The sequence below is a fragment of the Nelumbo nucifera genome, chromosome 4, assembly GCF_055504915.1.
Source record: "Nelumbo nucifera cultivar China Antique chromosome 4, China Antique-T2T, whole genome shotgun sequence".
NCBI lineage: Eukaryota > Viridiplantae > Streptophyta > Magnoliopsida > Proteales > Nelumbonaceae > Nelumbo > Nelumbo nucifera.
Window position 1 is genome coordinate 29,771,252 of NC_142652.1, and position 14,065 is coordinate 29,785,316.

Sequence of the window (14,065 nt, forward strand, 5' to 3'; positions counted from 1 at the left end):
GAAAATCTTTACAAGGTTTGTAACAATTTTTCCTGTCTTTTCCTTCCTTTCCCTGCATTTTCCTTTAAACCAAACATAACCTTACTAAAAGGCAATGCAACAAATCATTCAATTCAACCTTTTACTCGAAAAAAGGTCATTCAGTTCAACCACTTCTGCCGTTAACAAACAGCCCATGGTATGGTAGGTCTATTCTACCATCCACATGGCTTGTGAATATAGTTCCTTTGAGGCTCTATTTGTTTTGACATCAAAGGAACTAAAAATTATCTACCCTCATACTGAAACACATCTTAGGCTCAGTTCGGAAGGAGTATAAATACCATTTTGCATTCTACATATTTGTATTTATACTCCTTCCAAACTGAGCCTAGTACAAATGCAAATATGTAGAACGCAAAACCTTCTATTTTATATTATTTTGTATATATTTGCATTGTACATATTTGTATTTGTACTCCTTCTAAGTTGGACCTTAATTGCATATTTACTCCTTTTAGCTACAAATATTTCTAAGTGGATGGAAGGCTTTTACAGTGAAATATTTCAGCTATTATTTCCAGTCATTTCTTATTTGTAGTGAAAACTTTGCTCTCCACCCCTTTTGATTTGCTTTGCTAAAATGTTTCTCCATACCTTTCAATTTGTTTTGAGTAAATTGGTAAAAGGAGCAAAAATTAGTCCAAATATTTCAGCCTGATGAAAATTGTTCAGTCCATTTTATGTCGACAGAAACAGGCCTTTTGTTTGGTGAAATTTAGGATTGCAAATAAGTCATTAAGTCAAGCTATTGGAATGGGGTTTAGGGCCTGCTTGATATGGACCAGGCCCAGGTGTCCATCTCAGCCTATTTATATAAATAAGCCTGCTTATAATTGGATGGACTAGCAGGACATATCAGGGCATATTGGATTGAACCAATTCAGTCCAAAATATTTATTAAATTGGATTGGACCTGGTCCATTTATTATAAATTTATATTGAATTAAGTTGGATTAAGTCAATATTTAGTCCATTGATGGTCTATATATTGAATTGAATCAGTCCAAAATAACCCAAAATATTCATTGAATTGGATTGGAACTGATCCATTTATAATGGACTTGCATTGGATTGGATTGGATTGGACCAAATCCAGTTCAATTAACACCCTTACTGTCCGGTGGGCCAGCCCTTAACTATTAAAACTTCAAAAGTATTTGGTGCATGGATCTAATGTGAATCACAACCATGATGCCCTTCATGCCACCGGAGACTAAGGCATTAACCAACCGGTAATAAAGTCTTGCCCGAATAATAAAAGACGGGTTCGATTATGATGCCGGAAAGATATAATACAGAAAAGATTTATAACCAATCAACTAATAGTATCATAAAAGTGATAATCGATCAATTCGGTTTTAATTAAAATTCATAGGCGTTTTGATTAATCAAAGCCTTTCCGATATCATGTGTTTTTAGTATCATAGATTTTTTTTTATATACATTTTCATTCTTTATTTTTTATTTTGAATTCATTTTTTATAAAAACTAGTAATTTAGAAAAATGATCTTCCCAGTTGAGGGTAATCCAGTTTTGACGTGGCAATAATTTTGTGGATTCAAAGGAAGGATTCCCTCAACTCTAAAGGCAAATGATCTGAAGTACGGGAATGTGGGATTATGTTAGAAAAATAAAATAAAATTTGTTTTGACACACGTGAGATCTCTTTTGTATGTCTAAAAGGAGAACAAATCAGCCCCCAACAAGATTGTCCCCCACAGCACATCCCTGCTGTGTATTGAAAACATCTCCCGATGATAATCTCAAAAATGATGATGTCATCATCCGTAGATGCTCTCAATACATGGTAGAGATGTATTGTGGAACATTGTGGGAGACTGATTTGAACTCGCCTAGCCTAAAAGAAAGAAATTGTAATGTGACAGGTCGCAAGGTCTTGTTGGGAGCAGACCACATCTCCCTCAAGAAGATCTCCCCATCTAAGCATTATCTCAACAAATGGCTTATGTGAAACAACTATATCTTATTGATTGGTACACAAAGATCTCTTGTATGTAACTATAAATACTTCAATATATCGACGCAAATTATTTGTGTTAATCCTTTTTTTTTTCTTTTTTGAAAAGTAAATAAAACTGGCACTAACATAAAGAAGAAACACAATCGTTCTATACAAACAAGACTGCCCCATCATTCATCAAATGAATTAAGATTTGTTCCTCACAGAGTGCCGCCCCTCACACCAACCTTATAGTGCTTTCGAGTTTCAACCGTGTATTAAAAATATCTCTCAACTGGATTGTCATTCATGAGAAATGTTCCCAACAGAGGGCTGTGATGTAATGTGCGGTTGGTGTGAGATGCACTTTGTGAGGAGCAGATCCAATTTTCCACTACTCAAAAGATTTAGCCTTCTGAGCCAAAACATTGGGCAGTCCTATTGTCATCTCTAGGAATATAACTAAGAGACATAGAAACCAAACTACTTTTGACAGTATAGATTCTACCTATCCAGACTTATATTTCCAGGGAATTGAAAAACCATCTTGCAGTGCTTTAATCGCATTCTTAGAATCAAACATCACAAGGAAGAGATGGCAAGTGAAGAACAACAAGATCTTAAATCCTCTCATGTTAGTGTGTTGGATGAATTGTCCCAACGGTGGTGCAATTATGTTAGAAATCCTCTCCTAAGGGGTGTCAGGCAGTGATTATACCAAAAACAAAAAAAAAAAAAAATCATCCCATGTTCAAATCAATAAAGAAAACGGCATTGAATGTGGTTGAACTTGATAACTCCTCTGAGTCCCAGGGGAATCATGTAAACCGAAGTATTGGTGTTAAATAATCCACTCCCTTGGTAATTGAAAAACAAATATTTAATCAAAATTGTATTGGATTCACTATTTAAAGCATTAGATTATGAAAACTAAATATTGGAATACAAGTTTGATATTTATGTGTATATATCTTATAATACAAATTTGATGAGAGAAAGGCATTTCAAACTGATCACATAAAACTGTGCATTGAATAAAATTTGAATACATAATGCATAAAACATATTTGAGCCTACAACAAAAGACTATAAAAAAAATTATTCATCTGATTGTCAATCATCATTGATATTCTAACTTTGGATTAGGAAGAAAGTCAGATAGGAGAACCACCATCTCGAATGTCCAAATTTTCAAGTTGTTTCAGACAATGTCTTAAAAGGCATGGGAGGTGTACGTCAAAAACCTCATACAAAAAAAAGAGAAAAAGAAATAAAAATGAAAGGAAAGGAAGGGAAATAAAAAGGAAAAAAATGGAAGAGAAGGGAAAGAATGAAAAGGGAAAAGAAAGCTTTCAGCTATGTTGTACATCTTTATTCTTCTTAATAAAAGACGTCTTTTATAAAAAAATATACATAAAAACCAAAGATAATATCATCCTTCATCTTCTTCTTCCTCATCCCCTTCCTCTTAAGGAGGCTTAGACCTCCTTGTTGTACTCAAGAGACTTATGCCTCATATGATCTGAACTATGCCTCGTGTTTCCAGTTAGAGGGAAGTGTCACAACATTCCTCTATATTTTAAAACATTATTTCAAGTTTTAAAATATATGGGGCCATGCTGCCAAAACAATATACATCTGCCTGGGCTATACATAGGCCCACTACCTTGGCAAACAATTTTACATGTATGCCAAGCATATTATATTGTTTGGCACCATGTGCTTAACCACAAAAGGTATTCAACGAATTCGAATTAGCTAAACGCTTTAGCTGTGTAGTAGGCTGTGGGATAGATGGTAATGTCCCATACCAGTGATAAAATATATGGGACCCATATTGAAAGGTTGAATGGTTGTGGATCCGACTTATGTTTAGTGTTATGACAGCCTGCTGAACAACTATTGTGTTCAGCTAATCCTATCTTGTATCCAACAACCTTGGCAAATACCATCTCTTATTAGGTCTATGTATTATTATTGACAATTTATTTATTCAAGCTCTTGGACTAGTTCTTCAAAGGAGGCTCTATAAAATGTATTCAAATTTTTTAGGCTTCCAATTCCTTTAGTCACCAAGTCTGGTAATTTCAGTTCTTTCACTTCGAAGCTATTTTGTTAATTTTTTCCTATATTAAATTGTTGGCTAACCTGGAATAGCTTGGAAATCTAGACATTCAAAATAGGGGTCCTCCAATCTAGCCTTCTTCCCAATCCAAAGTTAGAAACATCAGTGATGACAACCAGGTGAACAATTTCTTTCTTTCTTTCTAGTCTTTTGCTCAATACTCAAATATGTTTAATGCCTTTTATGTTCAAATTTATTCAATGCATAGTTTTATGCAAGGTTTTTAAAACCGGACTGGACAGGGAATTGTTCTGGGTCTGGTTCTTAGGTCGAACAGTCCGAACGGACAGCCCGCTCTGACAAAAAATAAAAAAGTAAAAATTTAAAAAAACCCAAAAAAATGGCCAAAAACTGTATTCGGGTCGAAAAGTTCGATGGTCAACTGTCTGGGTCAACAGTCTGCTAACCAAATCAACAGTTTTTGGCCAAAGAGTGATTTTGGGGTAAAATAGAACCAATCTGGTGACTGGTTCCTGATTTTTCCAATCTGACCGTCCGGTTCAATCTGGTTTTGAAAACATTGGTTTTATGTAAGTTTACAATACCTTTCAATCATAAAATTTGTATTATAAGATATATATACACATAAGTATCAAACATGTATTTCAACATCTAATTTTCATAATCTAATGATTTAAATAGTGAATCCAATACAAGTTTGATTAAACATTTGTTTCTTAGGTTGTGTTTGGTTGCAATGCAAATAATTTGCACTGATGCAAAACCATCGCAGTGCAAATGATTTGAGTGTAAATTATGACTTATTTTTGTTTCAAATTTTAACTTATTTTGTTTGATTCCAGTATAAATGAATAAATTAAGACACGATACAGAATAAAGTAAAATCCAAAACAAAAGTAAACCGAATTTTACATTTTTTTACGTTTGTACTAATACAAATAAAATTGCACTGCAACAAATTTTGGTCTCAGTTTGTACTGTTACAGCAATAATGTAGTAGTAAGATATGTTTCATTTATAATGCTTCTAATAGCAGTATCCTATTTATTTGGTGGAATAAAGTCTATTCTTTCAGGTCAGTACAATTTTAAATTACTCCAGGATAAATTTTCCATTAATCAAAAGAAAATGTGTTCTCCAATTGGATGAGTACAAACTAGTTTTCCTTCTGGGTAAATAGTTTTATGTGGGCAACTGTTTCTCAAGTCAAACTTGTTCAGGTAAGTGAAGTTCCAGCGTTCTTGAGTGATGTAAGTTACCTAGATGAAAGAGAGAGGTGGGAGGGAAAGAATCAAAGAATGTTATCAGCATGTGGGCAAATTGATTATTCACCTTGCAAGAGGGTCTGGGTAATTGATACTCTCCGATATCTTCAGTTTCCATAGGACCCAATATAACGGCAAATGAACACGGGGTTCATGATCAACTTACCCCACTAAATACCAACAAATGGGGCCTTAAATTCAGCTAAATGGATTTCTTATATATTTTAGTAACTAAATTAAACAGCAAGTATCTCTATAACATTAGGCATAGCTAGAAGATGGGCAAAAGAACTGGCACTCTTGTCAATCTTGGAGCATATTATCTTGTGGAAATTCCTTCTGCTGTTTTATCAGCATTTGTCTTTCATCTTGGAGGAAAGGTGTACATTCATCCTTCTTACTCAAAATGGTTTCTGTTTTTGTAACACATGGCTTTGGGCTTTTTAGTTGTTAAAACCTAAAAGAAAATGATTTTGATGCTTGATATTGATATCAATATTGTCTATTGAAAATGAGACACAGGGATCCTGGGTGGGAATCATATTTGTTGTCTTTTTGCAAATGCTCTTTCTTGGAACCATAACCTCAAGGAATGACTGGGAGCAACAAAGCAAGACCTAATCTTTCATTTTTTTTATTTTTTGTTCTATAATCTAATTTTTCTTTTTTTTTTTAATTTTCCTCTCCTTGCACAGGTAAAGGAAGCGACAAAGTCAACAAATACACCGTTCCAGTTAATGTAACATTATGAAATTTGTTTGTTGCTTTTTTTTATGATAAATCATGGTAAGAGTCAGTCAAGTTCCATAGTAAAAGTATCAATCATCATATATTTGAGAAGCCTCTCCCTAAGATAGCCAGATGGTCCAGATCATTGTTATCTTATGCATAGCTTGCTATCCTATTACATTTGATCTTCTAATACACTATTTGTGAAAAAGGGAATCTGTCCAGTTTGTCCATATAAAAATGAACTGATTCTCAATATGTGGTAAGCCTGGCCAAGGTGTTGAAAACTAAAAAACTAATGAACTGGTTCTCAATATCTGGCACAAGGACCATGCTTGAGGATCAACCTTGAAGGGAATCAAGATTTAACTCTTAAAGTGGGCCCTAGAAATCTGACTTTATTTTTGTCCAACAGTTAGGAAACGACGTCTTATCTAATTGAATACATGGTTGAAATTGCAAATGGAATCTGATATCAAGCTGAACCACAGTGTTGTTTGCAAATGGAGACAGAATATAATACCTTGGTTCCTTGCAACAAAGCCAAGTAAAATAACCTTTAATTGATCGAAAGCTGAAAACCTTTAAAAGCCAACTACCATAAAGTCTTACGACCGGCTCTTATTAATTGGACACCATGGGGTATAACTTTTTTTTTATCAATAACAGTAAATTTTATTAAAAGATTGACAAAATTACAGATTGAGAGTAGTAAGGGAGCTAAACACTCTTAACTCCCAAATACAGCCAAGATACACCCAAAATATAAAGCAATTACAATAAAGCCCAAAAAATAGAGTTTCTGTTCACCCCTTGCCTAGCTAGACCATTTGCCAATGAATTTGTACTTCTCTTTACTCATGTACATTGAACTTCAAGGTCCTTAGTCAGCCACTTAAATTTCTTCTTTACATTATTGTAATTCCAAAGCTGAAGAATTGGGTCCTATTTCTGAGGAGCTCAGATTAAAAAGATCTCAAGCAAAGCTGAAGTTTGATAAATTGGCAGTGCCGAAAGAAATAAAATGGAGGCAAAGAGTTAAAGTGGCTTGACTGAAAGAGGGGGATAGGAATACTCACTTTTTTCACAAAATGGCAAATGCCAGAGCTAGAGCTTCTGTAATTACCAAGCTGGAGGGAGAGAGCAGGGTAAGTATCAATGAGACTAATATGAAGCTAGTGGCAACTAGCTTTCTATAAAAAGTTGTACAAGGAGTATTGGTCCTTCAGACCTTTTCCTAGATCCATTTCTTTTAATCAGTTGAGCGATGAGCAGTCAACTCTTATTGAGAGACCTTTCTCAGAGGAGGAAATAAAAGAAGCTATCAAGTTGTTGGCTGATGAGAAATCTCCAGGGCCTGATGGCCTTACAAATGTTTTCTATATTAAATTCTGGGATGTAGTGAGACAAGACATTCCGAATGTCTTCCAGGATTTCTTTGAGAGGGGTTCTTTGCAGAGAAGTCTGAGCACTACCTTCATAACCCTCATTCCAAAGATTGAAGGTGCAATGAATATTAAGGACTTCAGGCCGATTAGTCTTCTACATAGCTTCTACAAAATCCTTGCTGAAGTGCTTGTTGAGAGAATGAATGCAGTCCTTGGTAGTGTTATCTCAAATAACCAAAGTGCTTTTGTTCTGGGTAGGCAGATGTTGGACTCTATTCTCATTGCCAATGAGCTCATTCATTCCAGGAAAAAAGAAGGTTCCCCAGGATTGATTTGTAAACTTGATACTGAAAATGCCTATGATCATGTTAACTGGAAATGTGTTGATCTTGTGTTACATCAGATGAATTTTGGGCAATAATGGAGAAATTGGGTTAAAGTTTGTATCACCTCTCCAAAGTTCTCAGTCTTGGTTAATGGACAATCCACAGGTTTCTTTAATAGTTCCAGGGGTCTTAGACAGGGAGACTCCTTGTCTCCTCTTCTATTTATATGTGTAATGGAGATCCTCACTCTGTTCTGTAAGAAGGTTGTAGTTTCAGGTGAGTGGGAAGGTTTTGCAATCGTGCCGGGGGGAGAAAAGGTGAATATTCTTCAATTTGCAGGTGATACACTGTGCTTTGTGGATGCCTTTCCCTCTCAGGTGGAGTTAATCCTTGGGATCTTGTCTTGGTTTGAAGTGACAATAGGTCTTAAAGTTAATTGGAACAAGAACCAAATCATCCCAGTAGGTCATGTCTCCAACTTATTAGAGTGTGTTGATATTTTGGCTTGTCAAATTGAGTCCCTTCCAGTCAAATATTTGGGACTCCCTCTAGGGGTGAGTGGTGGTTCTTCTACAATTTGGGACCCGGTTATTGAGAGATTGGAAAGGAAACTGGCCTCTTGGAAGACAAAATACCTCTCATTTGGGGGTAGGGTGACTCTGATTAAGAGTACTCTCTCCAATTTACCTATCTACTTCCTGTCTCTATTCTCTATTCCTAACAAGGTTGCAAATCAGATTTAAAAACTTTAGAGGAGTTTTATTTGGAGAGGCTGGGAGGAGGAGAAAAAAGTGCACTTGGTGAGTTGGGAGCAAGTTTGCCTCCCCAAAGTTGAAGGGGGTTAGGTATCAGGAAGCCGAAATCTTTTAATTTTGCCGTCCTCGGTAAGTGATTTGAAGATTTGTACAGAAAATGATGCATGGTGGAAATCTCTCATTGCCAAAAAATATGGTGTGAATTGGGGCAATTGGAGAACTAGGGACCCTCCTCCCAACTGGGGTAACTCTTTATGGAAAGGGATAATGAAGAACTTTTTAGCTCTGGTTGCGGGGGTCTCAGTTAGGGTTGGTAATGGTAACAGGACCAAATTCTGGAAGGAGCCTTGGTGCTCAAATGAACCTCTTGCTAAGTCCTTCCCCCTCCTCTTCCAGTGTGCTTCAAAACAAAAGGCCTCAATTGCAAAGTGCTATAGTATTTCTGGTGGTTCAGTTCTTTGGACTCCCTCATTTCGAAGGAATTTTTTTGATTGGGATGTGGAAGAGGTTTTGAATCTGTTGATTTGTCTTCAAAACCAAGAGTTGGATTATAGTTCGGAGGATAAGTGGCATTGGAAATGGAACTCTAATGGGGTGTTCTCTGTTATATCTTTGGCTGCTAATCCCGATAGGAGGGGTGTTCCTAATTTCCCAGATTGGCAAGTATGGAATCCCAATAGCCCAACAAAAGCCAACTTCCTAGTTTAGATTATGGCTCTTAATAAATGTCTTTCTAAGGAGAACCTAGTGGGAGGGATGAAGGGATGAGAGGTCCATTGTATGGACGCCCAAATCTTGTAGAATAAAGGGGCGAATTTCACAAAAAAAAATTCTCTCTCTTTCAACTAGGAACCGCATTCCCTATTTAGAAAATCATATTTTCAAGGATCAATCTTGAACCATAAACTGAACCAGATCTGAACCAAAAGTAGTAGGAGAAGATTATACCTGATACGGAGAAGTAATATCTCTCAACGAAGGTGTTCACGCCCAAGGAAGGATCCAAAGACTGCTCCCACTGAAGATGGCGCAGTGCAGGATGGAGCAGAATCAGCAATATTCTTCTCCAAGAATTCTGTCCTTCGTAAGAAATAGCAGGATGGCACGTGAGCACAACTTCCTATCTATTCTTTCTCAAAGAATTAATGTCAAGATCGAATCTTGACTTCTCCCACAACTAGAGATCGAACTGGCAAACAGGGCGGCAAGAAAGAATTCTGCAGGGTTGCTTAATTCTTTCTTCTGTCTTTTTCAGCACTCAAGAGAATGTGAGTATTTCTATTCTTAAAGCCGCCGCCCCCTCCTTATTTGTTTTAACCCTAAAGGATCAGCTCCTAATCCAATTAGGAGTTGCTGATCCAAATCTTATTTGGATCAAAACATCTCTTTAGGTGATAAGGATTAACCCCTATCTTATCTGCAGATTAGATTAGCTTTCTCCTAATCTCATTAGGAGGTTTCTAGATCTGAATGTGATTCAGATCTGGACTCTCTGAGTGGATAGAGTCAAGACATTATCGTATCTGTTAATCCATCTCAGAATTCACCCCATATTTAACTAATTAAATAGCCCAGTTCGAAATGGGCTTTAGGCCCATTAAGCTTATATGCTCACTTAACCTTCCTAACTGCTGTCCAGTTGGGCTTCCTTGTATGGTGTGGGACCCAAGCATTGATCTACACATCAGCCACATGGGTTCAGCCCAGCCTTTGTTACAAGGCCTGGCCGAATACACTGTTATGGATAGTACACCCCCTGAAACCCATCAAATGGGCTCTATGGGCCCAACACTTACCCTAAGTGGTCCCTGGGCCAAGCCACCTTGTAACACCCAGGGACTGTGGGCAGATGCAAGATTAGCCCATCAGATATTATCCTCAATGGTCTCACACTTAACCTCTCAGCCCATAATGATCATACATTGCCAGACAAGAGAGGACCTCTCCCTCGGCTGCAAGGAATAGTGTTGCGCTCTCTACTTATATGGATCCCGGGAATTAAAACATTTTTGCAAACCTTTTAGAAACCATAATATATATACTTTTATATCTCATATAAAATATACTTTGCAAAACAAATCTCTAGGATTGAAATCGGTTGCCGACAGTCTTGGTTTCCATCAGTGAGAGTGCATCCCCGATCATTACCTTTGTCCGACAAAGGGGCTGATTCTGTCACTATGATCACCCACTCAGATGAATTCTCAGACTATCCTAACATACCCAGGTTTTGACCCCCGTTAAGGATCTCACTGATTGGTACATCAAAGACAGCCAAATCCGACAGCTAGTGTAGTATCATAATCGAGTCTAGGGGTCGGGTGTAACTTTCCAGTTTTGTCCATCAATCTCCAAGGTCCAGGGCAATACTGGAAATCTGGTCCATTTCAAAGATTCAATTAATCCTACATTGTATGCACCTAGGGTCTCACCCTGTTAGACAGTTTTGTATGCCCTTAGCTTCAATCAGAATGATGTACTTTATGAGTTTATTGTAAATGAATAAAGATACATATTTGATTCATGTTCCCTTTGTATGTTTCTGTGTAATACCCTTAAACTGGACACTTAATGAGACTCGTGCTAGTTTAGAATGTTCACAGCCAGTGGGTCGGTCTGGGGAGACCTATCCTGACAAGGCTGACACTGTGGTGCCACCAAGTCGGTTGGGGTGGCCTGTCTCAGCTGCCAGGGTGAGACCCTAGGCACATACAGTGTAGGATTAATTGAATCTTTGATCTGGACCAGATTTCCAGTATTGCCCTGGACCTTGGAGATTGATGGGCAAAACTGGAAAGTTACACCCGACCCCTAGACTCGATTATGATACTACACTAGGTGTCGGATTGGGCTGTCTTTGATGTACCAATCAGTGAGATCCTTAGCGGGGGTCAAAACCTGGGTATGTTGGGACAGTCCGAGAATTCATCTAAGTGGGTGATCATAGTGACAGGATCAGCCCCTTTGTCGGACAAAGGTAATGATCGGGAATGCACTCTCACTGATGGAAACCAAGACTGCCGGCAGCCGATTTCAACCGTTGAGATTTGTTTTGCAAAATATATTTTATATAAGATATAAAAGTATATATGTATGGTTTCTAAATTGTTTGCAAGAAGGTTTTAATTCCCGGGATCCATATAAGTGGAGAGTGCAACACTGTTCCTTACAGCCGAGGGAGATGTCCTCTCTTGTCGGGCAGTGTATGATCATTATGGGCTGAGAGGTTAAGTGTAAGACCATTGAGGATAATACCTGATGGGCTAATCTTGCATCTGCCCACAGTCCCTGGGTGTTACAAGGTGGCTTGGCCCAGGGACCACTTAGTGTAAGTGTTGGGCCCATAGAGCCCATTTGATGGGTTTCAAGGGGTGCACTGTCATTAACAGTGTATTCGGCCAGGCCTTGTAACAAAGGCTGGGCCGAACCCATGTGGCTGATGTGTAGATCAATGCTTGGGTCCCACGCCATACAAGGAAGCCCAACTTGGCAGCAATTTGGAAGCCTTTTGAGTACATAACCTTAAATGGGCCTTAAGCCCATTTCGAACTGGGCTGATTTGATCAGTCATTTAAAGGGGGTGAATTCTGAAGTGGGTCAGCTAAAAGGATTGGGCTTAGACCCTATCCACTCAGAGAGTCCAAGATCTAAATAAGATTTAGATCTGGAAACCTCCTAATTAGATTAGGAGAGAGCTGATCTGATTTGCAGATAAGATAAGGATTATCCCTTATCACTAAGGGACTTCTAACCCAAATATGATTTGGATTAGCAGCTCCTAATCTGATTAGGAGCTGATCCCTTTGAGATTATAAAAGGGGAAGGGGGCGGTAGCCTTTTACATCATCAACAGCATTCTTCTCTTAAAGAAAGAGAGATTGAGAGATTTCCTGCATACTGTGAATTCTCTCCTGCCGCCACCTTCCTGCTTTTGCCATTCCTTCAGTTCGATCTCCAGTTCTTGGGAGCAATCAAGATTGGATCTTGATTTCAATCTTTTAGGGAAAAGATTGGTTGGAGCTGTACTCAAGTCGTCCAGTTGATCCTTAAGAAGGGTCAAGTTCTTTTGGAAGAACGTTGCTGATTCTGCTCCACCCTGCACTGCGCCATCTTCAGTGGGAGCAGTCTTTGGATTCTTCCTTGGGCGTGAACACCTCCATTGGGAGATAGTATTTCTCCGTATCAGGTATAATCCTCTCCCACTCCTTTTGGTTCAGATCTGGTTCAGTTTATGGTTCAAGATTGATCCTTGAAAATATGATTTTCTAAATAGGGAATACGATTCCCAATTGAAGGGAGAGATAAAATTTTTGAAATTCGCCCCTTATTCCGCAATCTTTGGGCGTCCATAGGATGGATCTCTCATCCCTTCACCTGTCAGTTGAGACAGGCCACCCCAACCGACTTGGTGGCACAACAGTGTCAGCCTTATCAGGATAGGTCTCCCCAGACCGACCCACTGGCTGTGAACATTCTAAACTAACACAAGTCTCATTAAGTGTCCATTTTAAGGGTATTACACAGAAACATACCAAGGGAACCTGAATCAAATATGTATTTTTATTTATTTACAATAAACTCATAAAGTACATCATTCTGATTGAAACTAAGGGCATACAGAACTGTCTAACAAAGGGGAATTCAGGTTTCGGACTTGTCTTGCAGTCTATGTGGGAGCTGTGCTGAATCTACTAACCATTTGTGTATCCATTGTCTATATTCTGCTCAGATGTGGAACCATTTCCTCAGCTCCTTGAAGGTATGTTGGGTGATGCCGAGATCAGTAAAAGAGCTATTGTGTTGCTGACAACTTATGGGTTTGAGCAAGAAAAAGAAGACTGTCTAGAAGATGGTTCCAATTGTTGTAATTTGGTCCATATGGACCGAGAGGAATAGAAGGACTTTCAATAACAAGATTCCAAGTTCGGATGAATTAATCCAGAAATCAGTGGGCAAGCTGATTTCTTGGGTGTCTATAGCTGCGAATTTTAGAAGTTGTAATGTGCCAGATGTATTTCTTTCTAGCTCTTGATGAAAAGTGTATTTGTTGATTTGATGGGACTGATCTCAGCCTCCTGTGTAATTTCTTATCAATAAATATTACTTTACCTTTTTCAAAAAAAAAATTTGTTATAATTCCAAAGCCTAGTGTGGTCCTCTTTTAGACAGTTCACAACAATTTTAGAATCTCCTTCTATGATCAATTTATTAATATTCATGTCTTTAGCCCTTTGTACCCCTTCAAGAGCTGCTAGTATCTCAGCCCTCGAAGAATCTCCCACCCTAATTAGACCAGAATGCATGGTTAACAGATTCTCGTTTTCATCTCTTATAACTGAGGCTGATTCTGCAATTTCCTTCCACTTTCTTAGCAACTCATCTATAAGAAATCTGCAAACATGTCCAAAGTTTTCAACCAATGCATCACTTGTAAAATGGACACCTACACTTTTGGCAGGGGTGTTTTTGTAATTCTACAACAATAAGCACAACCACCACTAGTGAATTCCTGT